The following is a 23,905-nucleotide window of genomic DNA, read 5'->3' on the forward strand; positions in this document are numbered from 1 at the left end:
TCCTAAATAGCTCGCACCTATCCCTTAATCCTCGAGACTGCTGAAGGTGCCTCAATCCTCAACTGTTGGCCCTGTACTCGGCCCTGAACGCGGTTTTGCTGCTGATGATGATTCTTGCCTTGCTGGCCTGCTGTAGGTGCACGCGGCACTCTACTGCTCTATGCCTAAACTTATTAAAGTCAAAACAAGTCCCCTGAAATCTGCGTTGCTGTTGTGCGCTTTGATCCTGCTGATGTCCCTTCTTATGGGGACCCTACTTATGTGGACCCTTACCCTGCTACTAGAGTCCTCCTGAGCAGGTAAAAGGTCTCTTACCTTTACCTTTATCCCCGGACTGTACTGCCTTAGCATTACCATCTTTGCCCTTAATGAATATAGTTGTGTTTGTCTCCTGAGCGGCCACCTTCCGAACTGAATGAAATCTCCTCGACACAAAATAACAATGAAAACTCGAGCGAATCCCCATTAAAAACATCTAAGCCTGCCACTCCTCGGTGTGCCACATGCCCGTGAATCTAAGTAATATCATGAACTTACTCTTAAAATTCGTAACGGACATATTCCCCTTGCTCCAACCGAGCTAGCTCTAACTCCTTCCCGGCTTTAGCTGCAGCCAACATACTGCTCGTCAAAGAAATAAATAAAGATCTCCCATGAAATCATCATCCTTTGCTCTGGAGTAAATCGGAGTCGATACCATCCTCCTACATCGCCCTTGAGGCTGAAAGCTGCTAGCCTCTGCTTCTGCACAGTGTTCACATTAAGCATATCCAAGATGTTACTTACATCTTCCTTCCACTTATATACAGCAATGGAATCTGATGAGCCATGAAATTTTGGTGCTTTCATCTTCTGGTATCTCTCTACCAGATGAAGCCAAGCCTCCTACTCAGCAGCTCCATCATCAACTGCAGGTAGGGTATCTATCGGTGTCTCCTCTGGTGTCACCTCCCGAATATGTGTCTCCTACTGAGCCTGATTTGCTAACTGCTCCTCAATCGCTGCCAGTCGAGCTGCCAAATGTGCTATGAGATCCACTAAGTACTATGAGGCCTGCTGCGGCTCGGACTCTCTATCATCTTGCTCAGCTCCCTGAGCATGAGTACCTATGCGTCCACGTCCACTTCCCGACATCTATAAGTTTAGGGGTAGAGCTTGTTAAACGCAGTAAATAGGATCTCAGACATAAAGATAAAACATATATCAATAGGAAAATAGTATCACTTATCATTCACCACATGCTTTATACTTCAAAGCAAATAGTTCATCATAATTTTTTTTTGTAATTTTAGTGTTTATATATAACGTCCTCACTCATACTAGGAATTCCTAGCAGACTCTATACATGATTCCTAGAAAACTCTATTCTATCTTCACAATATGACACAGGAATAATCCTAAAGATATTGGAACTAGAGCTCTGATACCAGCTGTGACTCCCAGGGTTCACACAAGGCTGTAGTCCAAGGTGAAACCCGGATTGTCAAACCTGCCAAGTACCAATACCATGCTACGACATGTTTCACCATCATAGTTACTATCTCTTTAGTAGAATCAATAAATAGACGAAGGTACAAAAAATATGCAAATAATGGAAATAGTACAAGAATAGAATATGCACAGAAGAAGTATATAAGAAATAATCAACAAATAAGCCCAATTGAAATAGAATAAGAATATCTCTAAACTGTAACAATGTATCATGTCTTAGAATAAAGAGTCAAATGAATCTCACTAAAGCATTCAGCCTATACAAAATAAAAATACAAGTCTAGAGTCTAAAAATATTCAGCTACTGTGGAGCTCTGGAATAACTACAAATATAAATAATTAGATAAAATCTAAGATGCAATCCCATTAACCTACGACTCTCCGTGCGTCGGACTCACTGCCTAAAAAGGGGGGAAAACGAGCGTCAAAGCACTAGCGAGATCATCTCCACCGCCCCCAGGGGGAAGGGGTAGGAGTATATAGAAAAATACTGTTAGTACAATATAGATATAAAAGCATTCATAAATTTCTAAGTGGAGATTAATATTTAGAAACCCATAATATAAGAATTAGTACGTCGGGCAAAATAATCCAAACAAGGAAACCCGCATTTATATAACATGTCTTAAATTGTGGATGTCTAAATAATAATTTCCAATCCTATGAATGAAAACAGTACAAGAAGAAAAATATTCCAAACTTCTACTAACATAAACCAATGTCACATCTCGAACTACCCTCGGGTAGTTGGCGCAGTCATAAGGAAATAACAATATCATCCGGCTCAAATATCACCATAAGCCATATCATGTATATCATGTATCCAAAATATACTCCACACTTGGGTAATCTAACATGGGAGTATAGCTATGACTGTGTGAATATGTCTTTATCACATAACGATACTTTTGTAAGGTTCTCACATTCACATGTGGATTCAACGTCCTTACTCAATCGTTCTGCTGCAATAGGTTTTATTTTCCTATTCTAGATATGCTTCCAGATAATCGTACAATGGTGAATAAGCATATCAGCCCAAACTAGAACAACACATAGATCATCTTCGAGTATTTGGTACAACCGAGGTCTCATTACGAGAAAAACAACCAAATACTCCTAGTGTGGTACAACCGATGTCTCATTACAGGATAAACAACCACACTGAGCATCCATAACTGATGAGCAATAATTCATCATATGTTCTTTCATTTTCATTAACTCAACGTGTGTCAAATACCTCGACAATGCATGTCAATTCAATATAAACTAAGTGTACGTGCACATATCTTGGTGTGTGTATCAAAATCTAGCATTCACCAACACTTTAGGTGTTAAACAGCTCATAAGTATCATAGTATAGCTTGAAAAGATCGAGAGAATCCCTCAAAAATAGAAACATAAGTCAGAAACATGCACATGCTGTTTGCCTTACTGGCGGTTGACCGCGACTTAAGCGACGGTCTACCGAACCGCAATTTCTAGCCTGCTCTGCAGGTTTTGTGATTATGTGTTCGTGCGTATTTTTCGTGATTCTAACTTGTTTAATTCATCATAAAACTTGTGTAGAATATCTTAAACACTAGATTAACATCTCTGAAGATCATTAATGCATTAAACATGATTAATTGTATGATAAATCATATTTAAACCCTTAAACATGCACGAAACATCGATACGAAGAATAGATCATCAAAACTCAGTTAAACAACATTGTTAAATACTTTCAGATTAAAATATCTCTGGAAATTCATTCTTAATCTTTTAAACACAAAAAGATCTGATCTTTATTCATATAATATAAAAGATTTGCTTTTATACTCAAACTAGTTGATTAGGCTCAATGAAATCACATTAAAACTCATTAAAAATGTTTAAAAACTTGGGAGTAGGGTTAGCAGAGATGAAACTCGCCTGAGACTTTTTGAAAAGCATGAAATTTGCAAATCCAAGTCAGATTTAAGAGCCACAAACCAAACAATTCTCCTACATGATGAAAATTTGCTTCATAAACACTTGAAAACTCAAAAATAGAACTAGGGTTTTAAAGACGAGATGATGGCTACAAAACTTTGAAAACTCTCATAAAAATTGTGATAAAAAGGTATATATAACCCCCACATGAAACTGAGTCTCAAAACAAACTGACCCGAAACCAACTCATATTAGGAAACTGGATTCCCGATCTCCAGTCGATCGCGAGGTAAGCGGTGGTCGACCGGACCACAAAATTCCAGTTTGTGCAGGTTCGTCTTTTCTACATGTTTTCGACTCGTTTCTTTCTCTTGTACTGGCTTGTTTCTACTCAAAACACTTGTTAGTGTACTCATACACCATTTAATGATATTTATCATAATAAATATTCACTTATCATAATTACTCACATATTAATTATATTACCTTCAAATTTTCATGGTTTTATGGAAGATAACGTGTTTAAAATAATTTCATCAGAATCATGTGTTTAATGATTTCGTATCTTTGTTGATTCTGGTAATATATGAAATCATATTGGTAAGTTTTGCAAATTGATGAGTTTCCACAAATAGAAAATGCTATTTTAGAAATTCCTTTTCCAACATGTTTATTTCCACATATATATACATTTCTCCAAGTTTTACTATTTTTGGAGTTAATTTGCTATTTTAAATCGAATTTAAAAAATTAAGTTTTTAGCAGTTTAAGTATCTAAAAAATCAGTTATTGATCGACCGATCGGCTCCACCAGTTGACCGTCCAGAAGAAATTTTCATCGTCTGATTTTTTATTCTTATCAATCTACTGATTTATTAAATTAGCCGACCGAGCACAGTGTGTTCAGTCGACCGATTGGTTTTATCAGTCGACCGACTATGTGTTATTTTTTAGAATTAGCCAACCGCTAGTTTATCAATCAACCGATGAAATTGACCAGTCGACTGATCTGCACTTTTTGCTATAACGGCTAGTTTTGAGCTGCTTTGTCCGAGAGGCTATAAATAGCCCTCAAGACTTAGTTTTTCACTAAGTGTTTTTATAAGATTGTTCCACTAGTTTGTTTCTAAGTTTAAGAGTGTTTGTTTATGTGAAGAAAGTTTCACAAAGAGAAGAATCTCAATTTTGTTTTTGAGGAGTCCATCCTCAAATCTCAAATCTCTCTTTATTTTGGAGAAGTTTTTCTAAACTCGTCCTCTAGCTAATTATTATTTTGATTCTCATATATTTATGTTAGATTGATTTGAGTTTAATTTCATTTTACTCATTGATTTTGCACACAACCACTTGAACTTTAGTATTTAACATATTATATATTTGGGTTATGAGGTTGATTCATTGAGTGGGCTTTAAATTTCGTTTTCATTTGTATTAGAGAACAATATCTTTATTTGCACTTATCGTTGAACACATTGTAATACACGAGAACACTTAGAGGAGTAGTTGGAAAGAGACCATGGTTAATTCCAAGAGGAGTGGGTTAGTAGTAAAGCCTAGGGAGAGGTGATAAATCCAAACACTTGAGAAAGGTAATACATGTAATCTAACACTTAGAGGAGTGTGGCTTGTGTGATTGACAACGTGTGTATTATAAAAATTTTCGGTAAACTTTAAAAACTGATTGTGTAGATTTTTGAGATAGTGGAGATCTACTTGAGGTGAGGAGCGGAGAAGTAGGTCGAGTGCTAGACCAAACTCAGTGATCATATTGTGTGTTTGCGTTTGGCTTTGGCGTACCATTATTGTGCCTATTTTTTTTTGCCTTTATCATATAGTTTATTCTTGCATATATTTGCATATAATTCATTGCACATCATATTGTTAGGATATTTCATTGTAAAGTTTTTATTTTGACACCAAAATCGGATTAGATTAGCAATTGAAAACATTCTTAAGGGTAAAAACCCTCTAATCAAGATAAGGTGAGGGATTTCATTACCCTTTCCTTAGCCTACAAATCACTAATTCCTCACTACACAAATCTAAGCCTTTTAAAACTCATTAGATGTTGGCCCCTAAGTATTCAAGCTCATTAAGGAACAAGAAATCTTTAAATAAACGGGTTTAAGTTTACTTGAATTCGTTGGTGTCCAGGGAAAAGTTTAGGGGTTGCGTAAAGTACTCCACAAGGAACGAGGTACTTAATTGATCTTTGATCTCCCTCTAGTACTATACTTACCTGACTAACTGACCGAGCAAACTTCACTCTTTTCACTAAGGAAGTTTTTGATTAGGAGATGGTCTAGTTGAGTTTAGACTTAACCCTAGAATTTGGAGAGATTGACACAAGTAATTGCTTTTGATTTGTTTTAGTTAGGTTTTTCCTTTATCTTTCTCCTCCTTCTCATTATCTTTTAGAAATTTTTTCTTTGAGTATTCCCTAATAAAACTAACTTTTATTTTTCTTAGAATTTTTTTAGTTAAATAAATTAAAAAAGGAATTTTCCTTGGTATATGCAAGGTTGGATTAGGGATAATACTAATTGTTTAATCCGTTTTGAACCAATTTTTGAAGAAATGGATAATCTTAATCCACCAGTTCTTCAAGATATATGTTACCCAACTAGGAATGTAATCCTATCTTGCATTAAGCTACCCAAAGTCAATGAAACTAATTTTGAGTTTAGACCACATTACATAAACATGCTTCCAAAATTCTTAGAAAATAAAACCGAAGACGCTTACAATTTTATCTTCAAGTTTGAGGAAGTTTGTCTTATGATTAAGATTAGTGAACTATCTGACGATGCGATCAAGCTTTGATTTATTCCATTTGCTCTTAAAGACAAAGCCAAGAAATGGTTGTATATCTTACCCACGAATTCTATCTTAACTTTGGATGAATTTGTTACCGTTTTTCTGAAAAAAATTCATATCCACAAAACAGTTAAGATTAGAAACAATATCATGAATTTTAAAATTATACCGGGTGAGCCATTTTGGAAGTATTTTAACAAATTTAAGGATCTTATTATCCAAGGTCTTAAGAAATGGCGATTATGCCAAATCATCTATGAAGGATTAGATTATTCTTCAAAAACTTTCTTAGAATCAATGTGTCAAGGGGATTTCATGAAGCAAAACGTCAATGAGTCTTGGGAATTTTTAAAGAGTTTATCCGAGAAAACCATGCAATGAGAACACTGTGATGATAGAGTTTCATCAGTTCCCTAACCTAAATCTAGTGGTCTATCCCTAGAGACGAACATACCCTCGGAAGCAAAGATAACTTTAATGTTAGAATCTCCAGAAATCAAAGAATGAGCCCCAGCTTAAATCAATTAAGTTTCTACCTCAGGTTGTCACAACTGTCTTTCTCCTTCTCATGTTTCAGAGGAATGTCCTCTCTTAGGAAACAATCAACCACTAGGATAGGTTAACGCTACATTCTAGCATTTCATGAATGATCCATTTTTTCTAACCTATAATCTAGGTTGGAGAAATCACCCAAACTTTGCATGGAATTAGGAAATTACTTTGGAAAATCAAAACTTCACTCCCTCTTCAAATCAATAATTTCCTAGGGGAAACATAGTTCCTTTCAGTTCTCAACCCAATTTTCAATAACCAAATTTGCCATATCCAAATCAGTCTCCTCATCATCAATCTGAAAATCATATCCCTCCAAAATTGGATCATGATAAACGTCTTAATGTTTTAGAAAACGGTTTGGAAACCATAATCAAGGCCTCTACACAAACCACAAATACGTTGACTCAAATATCCAACACTTTGAAATCCTTTATGCAATCAACCGACAAATACTCAACTCCAACACTCAAGCCATAGCTAGGTTAGAAACCCTGATCTTGTCCCGGTGAGCAGCCTCTGATTGGGCTGACAGCAAAAGCAACCGTCTTTTCTTCTAAATTTGTGAGTGAAGAGACCTATAATGGTTCTTCACCTATGATTGTAGAGATGGTGCTGTAAAACCTTATCTTGCACTTAGTTTTTTCATGGACCATTGATTTTGAAGATGTCCAACACTCATCTTGGAGGAGGTTAGGGTGGACCCACATCATCTCTCCTTTTAGCGTAGTGAGAGGGACAAATCCTTGACTCTGTCGACCTAGTTAGTCATGATTAGCCACTTCCATTCTTACAGAGTAAATGGAAAAAATTCCATATTTGGTCTGAGTCGTCATGTTAGCAGTGACCTTCTTTTACTCAAGCCATAGTTTGAGAGTCTCTGAGTTGAAGAATGTATGAATTTTATCCTTGAGGATGTAATAATTTTTTGTTAGATCTCCTAACATCATATGGTAAAGATAATAGTTGGGTTATCAGTTTTTTCAACTTTATCAGGGCACCGGACTTCAGGGAGCTTCAATCAGTTGTCCTTGTTGAGAACATAAAAGATGGCAACAGTGTGCTCATCTCTAAAAGAGTAGCTTTGTTAATATTTCTGTTAAGGCTCCTTCTTTTGATTATCAGACTTTTTGACCTTGGCTACAAAACTCTCTTTGGCTTTCAGTGGCGATGATTGTCCTAATTTGTTCTTCTTCCCTTTGTTTTTAGTGTGGCGATCAAACTTGTTAAAGTGCTCAGTGGACTTCTCTATGATTTTTGTTTGCTTCATTAATTCCTTCCATGAGTTTGCTTTCACATCACCTATGTGGGCTTTTGTACGGCTCAAAAAATTATGCCAATGTATTTAAAGTAGCATCATAAGTGGTATATTCTGACAACGTAAACTCAGGTTGCAAAACCGCTTGACGTATTCTCTGACTGAATCATCACCTCTTTGCTTTTTAGAGAGGAGTCTGGCCATAGTCACATCTGATTTTTTTTGTCATAAACTTGAGAAAGAAACCAATCAAAGGCCACCCCTAAAGGGTATTGATGAAAATATACGCCTTGATGGCATCATTCCTTACTACATTCCTCGTTTGTTAGTGGAAGTAGTATATGTGTTAGTTCAGAGAGCCTTTTATATCAAATCTATGTAACATCGGTGGCTTGAACTTCATTGGGTAAAAAGCCAAATCCCACTCAATATGATAAGGTCAGATAATCCCTACCTTCTTTAGCTCTGTTCACTGTGTGAGAGTGTTGAGTTGTTTCTAGAGATCCTCAAGGACCTTCGCCTCATGGCTTTACCTTAGGAGGAGCTAATATTTTTGAACCTAAGTGGACAGAATTTGCATCGCCATGATGCGATTGCTCCTTTTCTAGGGGATCTTAACAATTGGTCATTTCTCCTTTGAAGAGCTTGCATTCTGTAGGCGACCATGAGTTGTTGAAATGTTGATTCAAGATATTCAAAGCGATCATCAAATGCTTTCTTCTGGGCTTCCATTTGCCAAAGAAGCTCATCATGAGCTTCTCTATCTACCACGTCTGTCACCCACTGATGCGGCATAATTATGTACCAAAATTGTAAGTGCACAATTGATCAAGTTATAATATAAAAAGTTATCAATCCCACTAGGAAGGTGATTTTAAGAGATTATTAGAATTTGTTCTTATATTGTGTGCGTGAAAAAAATGGGATTAAAGAATAAGTGTGATTGTGATGAGTGATTGTTGTGAATATATGCAAGAGATAATAAATTGAATTTTAGAGAAGAGAAGAAAGAATCAAAGAATAAATGGAATCACAAGGCAAGAAAGAAGAATGAATAAAATCAAGAATTAAAATTAAGAATGAAAAGAAAATTCAAGAAAGTCAAGATGGAGGATTCAATTAAGATATGAGAAATCTAGAATTTAATCCACTAGCTAATCTCAATTACAAAATACAAACTATTCCTTTTTTAACATATTTCAACTTAGATTTATTAAGCATAGACTATCAAACCATTTAAGGAAAGTATAACCTATCAAATTATCATCTAAGTCAAAATTACTATTCATGATAAGAACAACAACAAGATAGTAATCCTAGAATTTATAAGCATAATCTATCAAACCATTTAAGATAAGCATAGATTATCAAATTCTTCTTCTACCGATTAGTTTTCTAGTTGATTATCCCAAACATGAATATTTTAAGTGTAAGAGAATAATCCATACAATATAAATGAAATTAGACTAGTTTCATATAATTCTAAGATTCCTATAAGAATTAATTTCACATCTTAAGAAATAAAAACAAGAAAAAAAAGAACTAATTATAAAAATAAAAAGAAAAGAAAAATCTAAACTATGAACAAGAAATAAATCTAAAGTACAAAAATTAAATGCAAGAAAATAAATCTACTCTACAAATTAAAGTGCAAAAAGAAATAAAAAGACAAGAAAATAAATCTACACTACAAGCATGAATGTAAATCTAACTAATAAGTAATAATAAAGAAATTACTAAAAAGAAAAAAAATAAAAGAAATGCAAACCTTCAAATTGCTCTCCATCTCCATTTTCATCATTCAACAAAGAGAAGAAAAGACAAATTTAAAGTAGAAATAAATTATTTTTATTAATTGCAACAAAAGTTATAATTTTTGGAAGACCTTCTCAATTAAGAGTAGCACTCCTCTCCAAATGGAGTTATAAAATTTTTTACAGCTCTAACCCCTCACTCTCTACCCTTATTTATAATAAACATCAGTGAATGTAAGCCATTGGATCAAAATCTTATCCAAAACAATTGAATTTCAGCCATTAATCTGTAACTAACTGTCGATGGTATCGATGCCAGCATCGATAGGGGTATCGATGCCAGCATCGATAGGGGTATCGATGCTGGCATCGATACGGGCATCGATGCCCCCATCGATGCTGGCATCGATGTGGACCTGCTTCTGGTTGTTGTCCGAAGATCCTATTGTGTTTGTTCTTGGACTTGGGCCTTTGGACTTTTTTTCTTGGCTTTTTGGGCTTCAACATTTGGACTTTGGCATTTTCTCTTGATTTTCCACTGGGCTTTGATTTATTTCTTCATTAAATATTTGAAATAATTTATTTGGCTTCATGGGCTTCATTTCTTCATTAAATCAAAGGCTTTTTGTTGAGAGATGAGAGTTTTGAGATTTATTCTTCATTAACCTACAATTAAAGATAAAAAAAATTATTAGTAGTATATTTATTCATATAAAATAAATAATAAGGGTATAAAACTGTAATAAAATATGATTATCAAACACCCCCACACCTAAACTTTTGCTAGTCCTCTAGCAAAGAAAATAAAAAGAAAACCCTAACTCACTTTCGTAGGAATCGCGGTTGTATTTAGCGCATACAACAAGCCTTTAAACCCCTAGGTTATCCTAGTGGAGGAGTTGTAGTCTTGTGAGGGTTTGCTGTGAATATACCCACAAAATTCGGTCAACTTGCCAAGTTAAATAAGTCAGTAAATAACTAATTTTCTTTGATATATTTAGACATTCTAATTGAAGCTAGTTAATAATCAAGAAAATATTTTTATATATAACTCCAATGTAAATCCCTTAGAGAATCTTTTTCATTATTGCAATACAGAACCAAGTCAAATCTTAGAGATTTAATTTAAAAGTTTTGAAAAGAACATGCTAACTTTTTGTTTTAAATAACTTTCAAGTATCTTAATCAAAAATTGTTTTTCAAGACCATATATACAAAACAACAATATATGTAAAAAAAATGGTTAGTGTTATATGTATATAATTTTTTTTTCTTTCACTCTCTAATTCTTGGTGATTGTTTTCTATTTTAACGGGCTTTCTAAGTGACCATTTAACGAGTTTTGGGCCAATGAATCCCAACCCAATTGGGCTTAGGTCATTAAGTATAGAAATACTCATTGGCTTAATTACTCAGTCACTTTAGGCTTTATAAGATAGAATCACATTGAATTTAAGAGTTTTTTTTCTTTTTGGTGCCCATTTTTCGCACTTTTCTTTTATAAGGTTAGTTTTTTAATATATATATGTGTGTAAGTATATATAGTCTGAAAAAATGTGTAAATCAAGATAACTTAACAAATTATTTTTAACTCTAAGTTAAGCATGTAAAAATTTCATTATTTTTAATTAAAAGTCTAAGGTAAGACTTAAGTAAAGTATACTAGTTGAAAAATCATTTCTTAAGAATTTTATTTGGAGTTATCATAAAAGGTAAACTTGAGTATGTCAAGGTAAACTTGAGTATGTCACTAACTAGGAATTAGAAAATTTAAAATCTATCAATTAGATCAATTATTATTTAACTCTATTAATTTGGCAAGTGATAATATTTTTATTTTATTTTTTTTTGAAAAAGGAAAAAAAATGACAAAAAGCAACTGAAAAGGTAAAATAAAGGGAAAAAATAACTAATTCCCACCCCCACACTTAAATTTTACATTGTCCTCAATGTAAATTCGCTGATGCACAAAGTAAAGCAGATAAGACTTGAAGAACATACATTTGTTCGGTCAACAATGATGATAAGGATCTGCAATTACTGTTAGGGCTGAGCATGGTTCGGTCCAAACCGAAAAAACCGACCGAACCGACCGGAAAAAATTGGTTTTATGAGTAGGGCGGTTCGGGTCGGTTTGAAAATTTTTCAACCCGAACCGACCGAATATAGTGCAATACTACCCATTCTGATCTCAAACCTTACCCGACACGTCCCCAAAGAGTCAAAAACTCAAACCCTAAACCAATTTTCTGAATCATTATAGGTTGAAAATAATATCATTATATCAGTGTGTAATGCTTCATAATCTCCTACTTTGTTGATACATTTTTTTCTTTAACACAATTTGTTGTTTGATAAGAAGTTTGATGAAGTTAGAACCGAACAAACCGAACCGAACCGCACCGAACCGACTTGCAACAATTCGGTTCGGTTTTGAATTATAGGTGGTTCGGTTCGGTTGTTCAAATTTTGGAAAAAACCGAACCGAACCGACCGTTGCACACCCCTAATTACTGTTAGTATGAGGATAAAGAAATCAAATAAGAGAGAAAAAATTATAATTTTTATTTTATTTTATTTTATTTTATTTTATTTTTTTATTTATAATTTATTTATATTTTTTTATTATAGATAATAAGGTTCATGAAGAACCAACACCTCTTCCTCTCTGAGCGTAGAAAATTCTAAAAATGGTTTTAGACGTTGACCATTTATTTTAAAAATGTTACCACTTTTAGGATTTTCTATCTCGACAGTCCCACGTGAAAAAACTTGTTTGACAAAAAATGGACCTGTTCATCTTGATCTTAATTTTCCAGGAAAAAGATACAATTTTGAATTGTACAATAAAACTTTCTGTCCTGGAGAGAAATTTTTTTGTAAAATTAATTTGTCATGAAAAATCTTGGTTTTCTTTTTGTAAATTTTTGAGTTTATGTATGCATCATTTCTAATTTCTTCCAACTCATTTATTTGGAGCAATCTGTTCTTACCTGCCGAGTCTGAGTCAAAATTCAACTGATTTATCGCCCACATTGCTCGATGCTCCAACTCTACTGGTAGGTGACAAGCTTTTTCAAATACTAGTCTGTATGGTGACATTCCCAAATTGGCCTTGAAAGCTGTTCTATATGCCCACAGAGCATCACATAATTTTACAGACCAATCTTTTCTGTTATGATTAACTGTTTTTTCTAAGATTTGTTTGATCTACCTATTTGTGACATCTACTTGTCCACTGGTTTGGGGGTGATAAGGAGTTGACAATTTGTATGTGATTGAATATTTTCTCATCAAAGCCTCAAAAGAACGGTTACAGAAATGTGTACCGTTGTCACTGATGATTGCTCGGGGTACTCCAAACCGTGCAAAAATGTTCTCTTTTAAAAACTTGACAACGACCTTGTTGTCATTAGTTTTGCAAGCTACCGCCTCAACCCATTTTGACATATATTCAACGGCTACTAAAATGTAAACATTTCCAAAGGAATTTAGAAATGGTCCCATAAAATCGATACCCCACAGATCAAAAAGTTCAACAGATAAGATGGGTTGTAAATGCATCATATTTCTCCTAGTGACCTTCCCTAAAAGCTGACAGCGGTTACAAGTTTTGCAAAACTCATATGAATCCTTGAAAAGAGTGGGCCAGTATAGCCCAGATTGAAGAATTTTTTTAGCTATTTTTCTTGGGCCAAAGTGGCCCCCACATGCTTGCTCATGACAAAAGGATAGAACAATCCTAGTTTCTTCAGTGGGAACACACCTTCTCAAGATCTGATCAGGACAGTATTTGAACAGATATGGATCATCCCAGTAAAAGTATTTTACTTGGGAGAGAAAACGGGATCTATCCTGTTTGGACCAATGAGATAGGATCTGGTTCATGACTATGTAGTTCACAATGTCGACGAACCATGGAGCAGATTGGATTTCTAGGAGTTGCTCATCTGGAAAATGTTCATTGATCGGGACGGTTGATGTTGGTGCATTTAGGAGTCGAGAGAGGTGATCTGCTACGGGGTTCTCTGTTCCCCTTATGTCAAGAATTTGAATGTCAAACTCTTGAAGAAGGAGAATCCATCTAATGAGCCGTGCTTTAGCATCCTTTTTGGTCAAAAGATACTTTAGTGCGTCATGATCTATGAAAACCTTGGTTAAGGAACCGATGAGGTAGGACCTGAATTTTTCTAAGGCAAAGACTATATCTAAAAACTCTTTTTCTGTGACAGAGTAATTCTGCTGGGCATCATTCAGAGTCCTACTGGCGTAGTAGATCACATGCAGTTTTCCATCAAACCGTTGTCATAAAACAACACCAATCGCAGAATCAGATGCATCACACATCAGTTAGAAGGGTAAGGTCCAGTCCGGTGCATGAATGATAGGAGCTGTGGTTAGCTCCTTTTTCAGATATTCAAAAGCTTTGAGGCAGTCGGGAGAGAAGACAAATGATGTATCCTTGGCTAAGAGATTGGTCAAGGGTCTAGCAATTTTGCTAAAATCCTTGATGAAACGTCGGTAAAAACCAGCATGACCAAGAAATGATCTGACATCTTTGACTGTTTTGGGAGGAGGGAGATTGGAAATGAAATCTACCTTAGCTTTGTCCACTTCGATTTCTCTATTGGAAACTACATGTCCTAAGACAATGCCTTATTTGACCATGAAATGACATTTCTCCCAATTAAGAGTCAGATTTTTCTCCCTACACCGTTCTAGGACCAGTTTAAGATGATGCAAACATTGGGAAAATGTGTCACCAAAAATGGAAAAATCGTCCATAAAAATTTTGAGAAATCTCTCTATCATGTCAGAAAAAATACTGATCATGCAGCGTTAGAAAGTGGCAGGTGCGTTACACAGCCCAAAGGGCATGTGTCGGTATGTGAATGTTCCATATGGGCAAGTGAAGGTGGTTTTCTCCTGATCTTCGGGAGTGATAGGGATTTGATTGTAATTTGAATATCCATCCAGGAAACAATAGAACTCGTGTCCTGCTAAACGCTCTAACATTTGGTCAATGAAAGGAAGAGGGAAGTGATCTTTCCTAGTGGCTAAGTTGAGTTTTCTATAGTCAATACAAACTCGCCATCCAGTTTGGATTCGAGTGGGAATCAGCTCATTAGCCCCATTTTGGATCACGGTGATCCCAGATTTCTTTGGAACAACTTGGACCAGACTCACCCATCAACTATCAGAAATGGGATAAATGATCCCATGATTGAGACATTTCAGAATGTCTTTCCTAACGGCTTCTTTCATCACTGGGTTTAACCTACATTGAGGATCTCTAGTAGGTTTGGCATCATCTATCAAATGGATTCGGTGTTGAACAATGGTTGGACTAATCCCTTTGTTATCAGCTATGGTCCATCCAATGGCTTCCCTATTCTCTCTTAAAATATCTAAGAGAGCTTCCTTTTGATCGGTAGTCAAATCAGAAGAGATGATAACTGGTAAAGACTCATTCTCCCCTAAGTAGGCATACTCTAGATTTTTAGGTAGAGGTTTGAGCTCTAACTTAGGGGGTTCCTCCACAGATGGGCGAAGCTGGACTCGGGGTTCTATCTCCAAAGGTTCTCGTTGCCAGCCAACAGTAGAAACATGATTGACCAGCGGTTCTAACTCTAGTTCGTCATCAGAAAACTCCTCAATCATTAGGTCATATGCACTTGAATCTGACTCACACTCTCCCTCTTGTTGTTCACTGGATATTCCCTGAATAAAATTCACTTCCATGGGTTGATCAGATGGATCACTAGGCTGTCTCCCTAAGTTGAAAATATTAAGGTCAACAGTCATGTTCCCAAAAGATAGTTTCATTTGATCGGTTCTACAATTGATCAAAGCATTTGAGGTGGCTAAGAATGGTCTTCCTAGAATGACGGAGATTTGACTTTTGAGATTGGAAACGGGCTGCGTTTCTAAGACAATAAAATCAACAGGGAAAATGAACTCTCCAACTTTGATCAGAACATCCTCTACCTCTCCTTTGAGAATTTTTACAGATCTATCAGCTAACTGTAGAATGCATCTTGTCGGTTTAAGTTCTCATACACCTAGCTGTTGATAGACTGAATAAAGAAGGAGGTTGACGCTGGCTCCCAAGTCTAGAAGTGCCTTATCAATGTGAGTGTTACCTATGACGCATGAAATTGTGGGACAACCAAGGTCCTTGTATTTTAACCGCATGGGTTTTGAAAAAATTTTACTGAGGTTGGCAGCTAAGAAGACTTTCTTGGGGATGTTGGTGGTTCTTTTCTTAGTGCATAAGTTCTTCAAGAACTTTGCATAAGAAGGGATTTATTCGATTGCATCTAGGAGAGGGATGTTGATCTTGACCTGTTTAAACGTTTCTAGGATTTTCTCAACCTGCGGGAAGTTTTTCCTAGGTTTGAGTCTATCTGGAAAGGGGGCAACGGGCCTATACCTATCTAGATCAGGCTCAATCTCAAGTTCAGCGTTTTGGTCATCGGAAGGAATTGCTTCATCGGAAGGAGTGTGTTGGATGGGAGAAGGGGTTTGATCCGGTGGCATTCTAACTTGATTGTCTATTTGTTTCCCTGATCTTAGAGTGTAAACTGCATTCACATGAGCTGGATGGGATGAACTGGATCCATTGTCTTTAGGGTTTGCAACAGGTTGACTTGGGAATTTTTCTTTTTCTCTCTCACTCACGGCAGTGGCTAGTTGCCCAAGTTGGGTTTCTAACCGGGCTTTGGCTTGAGTGTTCGAGTTGAGCAATTGGCCGGTTGTTTGCATGAAGAAATTTAGAGTGGTGGATGACTGGGTCAACATGTTGGTAGTTTGTGTACTCTCTCTCTCTCTCTCTCTCTCTCTCTCTCCTCCCATGGTCTCCGTTCTCTGCAACTACACTTCATTGACTTCTCGCCTCCCCAAACTCCCTCTCCTCCCCAATCCCAACAACAAACCCCAAAACCCAATTTCAGTTTTCGTTTCTCTGCAACTACACTTCATTGATGTTTTTTGTTTTGGCATTTTCTGATTGTATTTGATTGTACATTTTCTGCTCACCTTTGATGACTAAACATCCCCGGTTGTTGCGTATCAGTTATCTTGGTTCAACCTCCCCCTCCTCCTCTTCCTCTCTCCTCCTCCATGCGCAACAAACCACCACAAAGCCAATGATCTGCGGCCAACCCCTACGACTGACCCAATCACACCCACCTGCACGCCAACTGCTCGATGATATGTTACATTGCATTGCCCACTGCTAGCATCATCGACAACTTCCCTTGCCCTTGCACTTCAATGGCCATCTTCCCTTGCCCACCTTCCGGGGGCATGTTGTGCGCGGCGGAAGCTTTCTAGGGCAACACGAACAATAACTCGAACTAAACCACAAACAATATGTGAAGGATTTGTAGGCTGGTGAGGATGATGATGTTGGGTTGGAAAAACTAGGTTAGCTTGTTGAAAATTGTTTGGTGCATTAAATGGAAGTGTATTTCCCCTAGGGAATTGTTGGTTCGACGCGGGAATGAAGTTTTGATTTCCAGGAAAATTTCCTTGGTTCCATGCAAAGTTGGGATGATTTCTCGAACCTGGATTGTAGGTTGGAGAAAATGGATCATTTCTAGGACGCTGGAATGCAGCGTTCATTTGTTCTAAAGCATGGTTGTTTCCTAGGAGAGGGTATTCCTCTGAAACATGGGTAGAAGACTGACAGTTATGACATCCCGGGGTAGAAACATGATTGATTTGAGTTGGAGCTCGTTTCTTAACTTCTAATGCTTCTAACCTCCGCAGAATCGCCGCCATCTTTGCTTCAGAAGTAATGTTTGACTCCAGGGAAAGACCACTAGACTTAGATTGGGGAACTGATGAAACCCTGTCATCACAGTGTTCCCACTGCATTGTTTTCTCGGATAAACTCTCTAGAAATTCCCAAGCTTCATCTGCGATTTTCCTCATAAAATCTCCCTGACACATCGATTCTAAAGATATTTTTGAAGAATAGTCCAATCCTTCATATATGACTTAGCACAATCGCCATTTTTCTAGACCATGATGAGAACATTGGATTAAAAGATTTTTGAATCGGTCAAAATATTTCCAGAATGGCTACCCTGGGATAATTTTAAAGTTTTGAATACTATTCCTAAGCTTTACCGTTTTATGAATAGGGAATTTTTTTTTTTGAGAAAAACGGTGATAAATTCCTCCCAAGTTGAGATGGAATTTATCAGTAAGCTGTACAACCATTTTTTAGCTTTGTCCTTAAGAGCAAATGGAATAAATCTAAGCTTAATCGCATCTTCGGTTAATTCTCTCATTTTAATCATAATACACACTTCCTCAAATTCTGAGATAAAAATATATGCATCTTCTATTTTATTTCCTAGGAATTTGAGAAGCATGTTTATGTAATACGATCTATGCTCGAAATTTGCTCCATTTGTTTCGAGGAGCCTTATGCAAGACGGAATTGTATTTCTGGTAGGGTAACACATATCCTGGAGAACGGGTTGATTTGCCATTTCTTGGATTGGTTCAACACGGATTAAACGATGAGAATTATCCCTAACCCAAGTATGCTTACACCAAAATAATTTTTTTGAAGGAAAGAAAAAAAATTAGTTTTTTTATGAGAAGAAAAAGATAAAGAAAAATTCTAACTAAAACAAATCAAAGCAATCACTTTTCAATCACTCTAATTCTAGGGTTTAGCCTAACTCAACTAGATCAGCTCCTAACCAAAAACTCCTACAGTGAAAAAAATTAAAGTTTTACCCAGGTAGTTAGCCAGGTAAGGATAGTACTAGAGGGTGATCAAAGATCAATTAAGTACCTCTTTCCTTGCGGAGCGTTTTACGCAACCCCTAAACCTTGTCTTAGACACCAACTAATCTGAAAAAACTTAAACCGGTTCAGTTAAGAATTTCTTGTTCCTTATTGAGCTCGAATCCTTAGGGGCCAACGTCTAATGATTTTTAGAAGGTTTGGGTTTGTTAAGTGAGGGATTAGTGATTTGTGGGCTAAGGAAAGGGTGATGAAATCCCTTACCTTATCTTGATTAGGGGTTTTGCTCTTAAGAATGTTTTAAGTATGTGCCAAATCAAGTGCTACAATCACTTTGGTGAATTCCTACACTATATGTGAAATGCAACACTAGAAATTAAAAGCGACTAAAAATGATGGAAAAGAAAAATCTTTTTTTTTATGGTCAACAACACTCAAATGTGAGAAGAGAGCTCTTGTTTGAATTTATTATCTTGTTAGTTAATGTCCAAGTGAAAGATGAATTTTATTATGGTCAACAAAAATAAAATCTTTTTTTAAATCCTAATTATCTCTAATTGTGAAGCTAACTAAAGAGGGTGGAATTGAAAATGCTAGAAAGAAGACTTACCCGAAAGCAATGCTCCAAATTTTTGATCTTCAATCCAAGATTTTTAAGCTCCAAGCGGTTCCTTCACAAGAAAAACACACAAGTTAAAGAACCAAAATAATAAAATCCTATTTTAGCACCTTCCCCGGTAACGGCGCCAAAAACTTGATGCGGCATAATTATGTACCAAAATTACAAGTGCACAATTGATCAAGTTATAGTATAAAAAGTTATTGATCCCACGAGGAAAGTGATTTTAAGAGATTATTAGAATTGGTTCTTATATTGTGTGCATGATAAAAATGGGATTAAAGAATAAGTGTGATTGTGATGAGTGATTGTTGTGAATATATGCAAGAGATAATAAATTGAATTTTAGAGGAGAGAAGAAAAAATCAAAGAATAAATGAAATCACAAGGCAAGAAAGAAGAATGAATAAAATCAAGAATCAAAATCAAGAATGAAAAGAAAATTCATGAAAGTCAAGATGAAGGATTCAATTAAGATATGAGAAATCTAGAATTTAATCCACTAGCTAATCTCAATTTCAAAATACAAACTATTCCTTTTTTAACATATTTCAACTTAGATTTATTAAGCATAGACTATCAAACCATTTAAGGAAAGTATAACCTATCAAATTATCATCTAAGTCAAAATTACTATTCATGATAAGAACAACAACAAGATAGTAATCATAGAATTCATAAGCATAACCTATCAAACCATTTAATATAAGCATAGATTATCAAATTCTTCTTCTACCGATTAGTTTTCTAGTTGATTATCCTAAACATGAATATTTTAAGTGCAAGAGAATAATCCATACAATATAAAGGAAATTAGACTAGTTTCATACAATTCTAAGATTCCTACAAGAATTAATTTCATATCTTAAGAAATAAAAACAAGAAGAAAAAGAACTAATTACAAAAATAAAAAGAAAAGAAAAATCTAAACTATGAATAAGAAATAAATCTAAAGTACAAAAATTAAATGCAAGAAAATAAATCTACTCTACAAATTAAAGTGCAAAAAGAAATAAAAAGACAAGAAAATAAATCTACACTACAGGTATGAATATAAATCTAACTAATAAGAAATAATAAAGAAATTACTAAAAAGAGAAAAATAAAAGAAATGCAAACCTTCAAATTGCTCTTCATCTCCATCCTCATCATTCAACAAAGAGGAGAAAAAAATAAATTTAAAGTGGAGAAAAATTATTATTATTAATTACAACAAAAGTTATAATTTTTGGAAGGCCTTCTCAATTAAGAGTAGCCCTCCTCTCCAAATGGAGTTACAAAATTGTTCACACCTCTAACCCCTCACTCTCTACCCCTAGTTATAGTAAACATCAGTGAATGTAAGCTATTGGATCAAAATCTTATCCAAAATAATTAAATTTCAGCCACTAATCTATAACTAACTGCCGATGGTATCGATGCGAGCATCGATAGGGGACAAGAGGATCTTTGAACAACAACCAGAAGCAGGTCCACATCGATGCCAGCATCGATACGGGCATCGATGCTGGCATCGATGCCCCCATCGATGCTGGCATCGATGTTGACCTGCTTCTTGTTTACGGAAAAAGTTGCTGTATTCATTGCTGCATTCATTACAACTTCGATCGTTACAATGAAATAAAAAGATAGTCTTTTTATAAGACCGGTACACAATGAAAACAAAAGAAATGCAACTCCTTTCAAACAAACGCAAGAGCTGTTTGTCATCTCTTGCTTGCGTGGGTCTTTTGCCTGTGACGGGGACGTCAATATCCGTGGACCACCGGGGCACTCAGATCCGGTCCGGATAAATCGGACAGAGTTTCGTCGATCCGCGTGAGATCTAGAAACTTCTGATCCAGAAATATCGGACAGAGCTTCGTCGATCCGCGTGAGATCTAGAAGCTATAAGCGTATACCTCGGCTAAAGCGAGGTATTAGCTCTTCTTAGTATTAACGCTAAAGGCTAATACTAAGGAAAGAGGGGGGAAAAGGGTGATGAAGGCTGATGCCGACCTCTCTTCCTCGGTTGAAGCGCTCGATGACTCTTTGCTGCAGCAGGGCTTCGCCAAGGCTCTCCAAAAATCCAGATCCCTCCAAATGAGGTAAGGGGGTCCTATTTATAGGAAACCAAGAGGGGGGGCGTCTGCACAGATCTAGGACACCCCAGGGGTGTCCGCACAGATCTGAGACACCCTTGGGGTGTCTCCAAGAATCCGAGACACCCCTGGCCGAGACACCCCTCGGGTGTTTCGAGCTTGCCGAGACACCCCCGGGTGCCTCAGTTTAGTCTGAGGTCCTTCCGGGTGTGTTTGTCGTTGATTCATCGTCCCAACTCGGATTTAAATGATTCCGGGTGCGTTGGATGCTTGACGAGGAGTTCGATCCGCTCTGGTGATTGGATTATCTATAGAGTGGTCGAGGCATGAAGGGTGTTGTCCTTTTTGTGAACAGTGCTGGGTTCTCGATTTGTCCGGGTCTTCGTTGTCCCGAAATCCTATCCGCTCACGTAGCTCGTCGATTCACTTCAATCGTTCGTCGACGTCAATTGGACTCTTGTGGATCGGATGGTGACGTTCATCGTCGCTCTTTAATACTGAACCGGTTGTGGAGACCTATAGGCAATTTTTGATGCCTACAGATACCCCCTCCAAAGTGTTCCTGACTCGTTTCTTTTATAGAAGAGGCTGGAATACTTTGGATGTGATTTGTCTAGCCTTCAGTCGGCACCAGGACCTGTAGTTAGCTTCAACTCTTGGCTCCTTCGATTTTCGGTCTATTCGATGCTTTGACGAATAGCCGAAGTTCTTCCGGCGCTGCGTTTATCGCTTGGCCGTCGTCGGAGTCTCGAGTTTGCAGCTGATGAATTGAGTTTGGCTCGTGTCATTGAGTTGACTTTGAATTACCCCCGCCACATTGTGCTGGCTTAGGGTTTCGGACCACCGCGTGTTGACTTTTTGTCGCAACGCGTTGACCGGCGTTGACCTAGGGTTACGCGTTGACCGGCGTCGACCCTTAGGGTTTTGAATCGTCATACATTGACTTTTGTCGCAACGCGTTGACTGGCGTTGACCTAGGGTACGCGTTGACTGGCGTGGACCCTTAGGGTTTTGATTCGTCAAAAGTTGACTTTTGGTTGCAACCCGTTGAATGGGGTTGACCTAGGGTACGCGTTGACCGGCGTGGACCCTTAGGGTTTTGATTCGTCAAAAGTTGACTTTTGGTTGCAACCCGTTGAATGGGGTTGACCTAGGGTACGCGTTGACCGGCGTGGACCCTTAGGGTTTTGATTCGTCAAAAGTTGACTTTTGGTTACAACCCGTTGAGTGGGGTTGACCTAGGGTTACGCGTTGACCGGCGTCTACCCTAGGGTTTTGATTGTCGAACGTTGACTTTTGTCGCAACGCGTTGACTGGCGTTGACCTAGGGTTACGCGTTGACCAGCGTTGACCCTTAGGGTTTCGAATCGTCACACGTTGACTTGTGGAGTTCATCAATATTCAACGATTGGCGAGGAATCGGCGTGATTTGGGGTTCAGGTTCGGGGGTCAAAACAGACTCAAGACGCCCCGGGGGTGTCCCGACAAAACCGGGACCCCTTGGGGTGTCTCGGTTTTGCCGAGACACCCCATGGGGTGTCTTGGTCTTTTTTCGTGGTCCCCCCCTTTTTTGTTTGGCCTTTTCCTCTTTTGTCTTTTGCTCATGGTCCCCCCCCTCTTTTAATTCAAAATTCAAAAGAGAAGAAAAATCGAATTCTTTCCCCTATTTTCGGTTTTACGTGTTCTTCTTCCCCAAGTTTTTATCCTCCATTGATTAGCTTTCAAGAACCCATCAACCCTTCAAGAGGAGTTCGGATTTTGGGGGTTTATTTGTAAAATAGGACTGAAATTCGTGGGGGCTTGTATGCAAAGATGAAACTAAAATTTTGAAGCTTGGATTCATGTCCATTTGGTTAGGAGAAGTGAGGGGGTGCTTTATGCAAGAGTTGTTGAGGGGTTAATTCGCAAAATAGCCCATAAGTGTCTTAGAGGGGTTTATTTGCAAAAGGGCAGCGAATTTATGGCCGAAATCCAAGGAGTTTAAACCACAAATTCGTGATCCAAATTTTGATAAAGGCATGTGGAGACCAAACTAGAATTTATGGAGGGGTTTTTTTTGATCGTCGTTAACACAGTTTATACTCGTACGTTTGCTGTAGTATACACAGTTTAAGCTCTTAAGATATTGGAGCACGGTGGTCCCAGGTGTCGAGGCTGCAGGACCAACTGTTAAAGTTGATTCATCTGCATGTGTGGATTTTATCCTGAATTTGTTGGATGCTCAAGTCACGAGACCAACTAGTGGAGTTGATGCGTCAATGACTCACAGTTATAGAATTTTTGGCAAATCCTCAGCCATCAACGGATCTGACAAGCCTTTACCGACTACCGTTTGAGTCGGGCTAGCATGCGGATTGTTTAAGTCCGTTCCGCATGTGACGTCGTGCTAAGAGAGTTAACGCTCTTAGTGCTACGATATTGAATACGTAGACTTCGTCTTTCTCACGGGAATAGACTACCCGGCAACGCGTGTTAGGCGTTGACTTTAGGATTTTTGGCTAATCCCCAGCCTTCAACGGATTTGATTAGCCTTTACCGACTACCGTTTGAGTCGGGCTAGTATGCGGATTGTTTAAGTCCGCTCCTATGTAACGTTTTAAGCTAAAAGAGTTAACCCTTTTAGTGCTACGATATTGAATACGTAGACTTCGCCATT

Source organism: Asparagus officinalis, chromosome 9 (genome assembly GCF_001876935.1).
Source record: "Asparagus officinalis chromosome 9, Aspof.V1, whole genome shotgun sequence".
Lineage (NCBI taxonomy): Eukaryota > Viridiplantae > Streptophyta > Magnoliopsida > Asparagales > Asparagaceae > Asparagus > Asparagus officinalis.